Source organism: Lagopus leucura, unplaced genomic scaffold (assembly GCF_019238085.1).
Source record: "Lagopus leucura isolate 7727_CA_CO unplaced genomic scaffold, USGS_WTPT01 Super-Scaffold_100159, whole genome shotgun sequence".
NCBI lineage: Eukaryota > Metazoa > Chordata > Aves > Galliformes > Phasianidae > Lagopus > Lagopus leucura.
Genome location: NW_024962335.1, coordinates 19402489 through 19406759, shown reverse-complemented (window position 1 = coordinate 19406759; position 4271 = coordinate 19402489).

Below are 4271 nucleotides of genomic sequence, written 5' to 3'. Positions count from 1 at the left end.
CTGGATCCCATTTTTATAAAGAGAGAATCTAATATGAATGTGATTGCACGGCATAGTTGTACTCGAGTGCTATCATTGTTATCAAATGCCTTCAGCCTTTGTCTAATTTCCACCCACTATTGGCAGATGTAGCTCTCCTCTCAGAAAACAAAGGGGCCAAAGCCAGCTTCAGTGGGAGCCCAGAGTGCTGTTTTCAGCCTTCTCTGTTGTGCGACGCTTGGGAAAACCAAGAGATCCCACTGCTCCCAACCACAGCAAAGCAAACAAGCTATACCTGCTTTTTCTACAGAAAATATTTATTTGAAAGAAATGAAAAGCATAACATACTTAGCTACATACATACATGTTTAGGCTACAAAGGCAGGTAATCTGTTCTCTTGTAGAACCAAGCCGACAGTTTAAAAGGAAAAGGCAGCAACTTCTTCATACCCAACGGACATGGTTGCAGGTGAACTATCAGGTGGGAATGCAGCCAGGTGACAGCGCTTGTACAAAAATGGAGAGGCCATTGAGCACATATACACAGAATGAAACAGGCTTTTGGCAAAAGCATGGAGATTTCAGTGGCCAGGAGAGGCTACAATGCAGTTTACCAAGGAATTTGAGAGATGCTTCTGCACTAATATCACTGTTCTTTTTATCTAAAATAGTGTTGTTTAAGCGTTTGCACAAACTCATACAGTATCCACATGTACAGAGGGAAAGGAAATGATCAGCTGAAACTCTTTTTTGAGGTGTCACAGGCAGAATGACTCAGAGTCACAGGGTTTTGTATCTCATGGCCCCAGGCAACGAGCTTGGCCTCTGTTTCTCTCCAAAGGGTAACATCAGGTAATTTGCCCTTCAGAAGGCCCAGCAAAACCTCACTGGAGCTGCCATGTGCTCATGCCATGGCACAGCCCTTGCAGAGGCCATGGTACTGCATGCAGTTGTACGCCAAGTCCTCCACGGATCCCCTCAACTCTCCATCCTCCCTTTTTTTAAGGCCATTTTTAAAGGCAAATGTATAACATTAAGAAGAAAGCATCTGAAAACATAATTCTGCACTACAAAATTGTTATTTGAAGACTAGATACAGTAATGTTGTTGGGTTTTTTTGTACCATGCTGGAGTTGTCCTGCAGATCTGCCAATCTAGGCACACACACAAAACAGTTTAACAGCTCTCAGTTGACATTTGCTAATAGGACAGAAATCATACAGCAATCCACATGACAGATTTAGACTTACAGTGTGGAATGTGGGCAGTCAGAGAAAAGCACCTGGGCTTCCTGCTGCACCAAGAGGAATGTGCCTGGGGTGCTCAGGTAGATGCCTTTACAGAAGGACACTTACTACGTTAAGAAAATAACTCTGCATTTGCGTTGCTTTTTTTGTTGTTTTGTTTTTCATTGCTCACCATGCACAGACACACAAGCACTCATTCTTGCTGGCGGGGCACATGAAGAAAGCCAGATGCTGTTACTTCAGCACCAGCGGATTGGAATTGTCAGTCAACTACAAACAGTGTTCTATATAAAAAAAAAAAATCGACCACTGCCTCTGCTTCCTCCCTCTCTGCTCCCTTAATTACAGGCTGTTGAAGTGCAGAAGGATTTTTGCCTACAGGCTGGAAGGGAAGGTGGCGTACACAGTAAAGGTCAGGTATGCATTCATTTTACACCTCATTGAAGAGCAAGGGGAAATGTAAAGAGAAATCAAGGTGGGAACTAATGGAAAAGACTATCATTGCTGATTTAAGGAATTAGGAACCAGTTTCTCTAGGAAGTCCAGCTTTCCCATGTTTTGTTCTTACCTATACAGTTCTAGCTCTTGGGGAAAAGTACAGAGATGGCTTTAGGATAGAGCAGAGACCACCAGTAATAACTTAGAGTAATACCCAAACTATTTCTGCATCACAAAAGAGGTTTTTTCCAAGATGCACTCCTTTCTATATACAAAGTCAGTTCAGGCCTGACACGATAATCACAAAAACAGATGGCAATTCCCCTCTAAATCCTGCAGTCTCCAATGGATGTTATCTTAGCAATGCAGTGTTAACTGGGATCACAACCTTGATGCCCACTGTTGATTTGTAGACTGTAAGAAAAGTATACTCTCCTGGCCCACTGTCTGAATTCTAACCTCTTATTTATAAAGCCTTTAGCACATGAACCAGTTCAGGCACCTCTACAACCCCCAAAGCTGCTTACACTCAACACTACAGTGCAAAGCAGCAGCACCATAGCACAATGCTGCTTGTATAGGCTACTACCACTTTCATAGTTAAAAGTACTGACCTACTACTTCACCTTCAAAATACAAAATGCTCCCTTTCTAATTAGTGGCTTGAGAAAGAAATATTTTAGTCAGCCAAGTATAAAAATACTCTGTGTACTTCTGTTCTTAGCTGCATGGGTTTTGTACAATGGCCTCTTGGCATTAGCTAGAATCTAGAGCCCAAATACTCAAAGGAAATCCCTCCCAACATAGTAATTAGTATCATTCATTTACTTGACCCACATTCTAAATGCACCAGACAGAACTCAGTGCTGATGCTTTGGGGATGGGGGAAGAGGTGGGAATTTCAGCAATGAGAAAAAGAGAAGGAAAGTTTTCGGATACTTTCTCAGCTGTACATTAAAGAAATCAAGAATAAGCCTGCACTGGGATACACTGTTATACAGAGGGCTATGGAAGAGATCTCCTGCCATCATGGATCAACCTGCAGCGCCTGGAAGCAGTGAAGGAGAAGCTGTGCTGCCATCAGCCAGGAGCTGGCCTCAGAACCTCAATCTAATCCAATATTACTCCGTGCTGCTGGAAAACACTGAATGGTGAGAAGGAAATAAAAGAAATGCAGCAAAGAACTATAAATAGCCTGGCAAATCAAGCATCAAAACAAAAAACCCAACACCAACATTATCTACACACAGGTAACAAGGTTAGAATTGTCACGTGCCCTGTGCTTAATACTTCTTAAATATATATATATAAAATAATGCCCTAATTCCTTCATAGCTTATCTCCCTAGAAGCAAAGAACTGACAGATCTAGGCATGCTTTGATGCTGTGGGCGTCAAAGTGAAGTTTACTAGCACATAACCATGATGTCAAACAGCACAAAGTTGCTGTTGAAGACTCTAAGGATTGCTTAAGTCCTCTAATGGAAGTGGATATCAGGTAGCACAAGGCCTCTGCCTGCCCTGTCCATACGCACACGTCATCCCATGTCACTGACCACTGCAAAAGGCATACTGTTACACTACAGACTCAACTAATATGGCTGAGATCATTATAAACACTGGCATCCTCCCTCCCTGAACACCCCTTACTGCTCCCAACCAACGTCCTTAGCACATACAGCTTCCTCTGCAACATTTCCCCTTGGATCTCAGTGGGCCTGCCCTTGGGTCTCCCCTGCCCCCTGCTAGGGCATGGCCATCGCTCACCCCAGGGGCAGCAGGTCCTTGTCACATATCAGCCCATAGGAGGGTGATGATGGGAGATACTTGGCTCCTACTGTCTCAAAGAGAAATCTGTTCAATTAAGGTTGCTGAAGAAAAATGGTCACAAACATACCGAAGTAAAGCAAAGGATTTCCTTATTATAAAGAAATAGTATTTAATAATAAAATCCACAAACTATGTGTGTGTTAGCTCAAGAGATTCCCAAGAGTACTTAAAAATTATTTAAAGAATGAGACAGGTGAAGATTATAGAAGCATATTATTCAGCAGTTAAAATCAATGTTGCCAGACTGGTTCAGATGAATTAGTTCAGCAGGGTCTGACCCTGAATATGACCAATTTAAAATGTTTCAGATGAAAACATGATTATCTCCTGTTAAGATTTGAATTGATAGGTCCAAATTAAGCAAGTAAGAAGGCAAAGCATCAATAGGGATTACTGAAGGAGGTCTCAGAGAAGGAGTTTACTTGGGTATTGCAAAATTGTCTCTTCCAAGTACTGGGAAAAAATTCAATTTTTACTTCAATACAATGAAGTCAGCAGTATCTGCAATGAGAGGTGATCCATTTAGCTGGCAGTGGGCACAAGCTCAGGCAGCTTGGCCTTCTGTTTACGCACAGTGCAAACTGCAACCCAATTAAAAGCAACGCTGTGCTTGACAGTTTGATGCCCCTTTTGCAGAAGCCTCAAGTATTCAGTTTCACTCAGAAGTGGCAAACCGTGGGTGCTCTGAAACCAAAATACCACTTACAGAACATTCTAAGCTATGACCTTGCCCACTTATGTGGGTCTGCTATATCATAGCGAAACGGTCAGTCCCAGC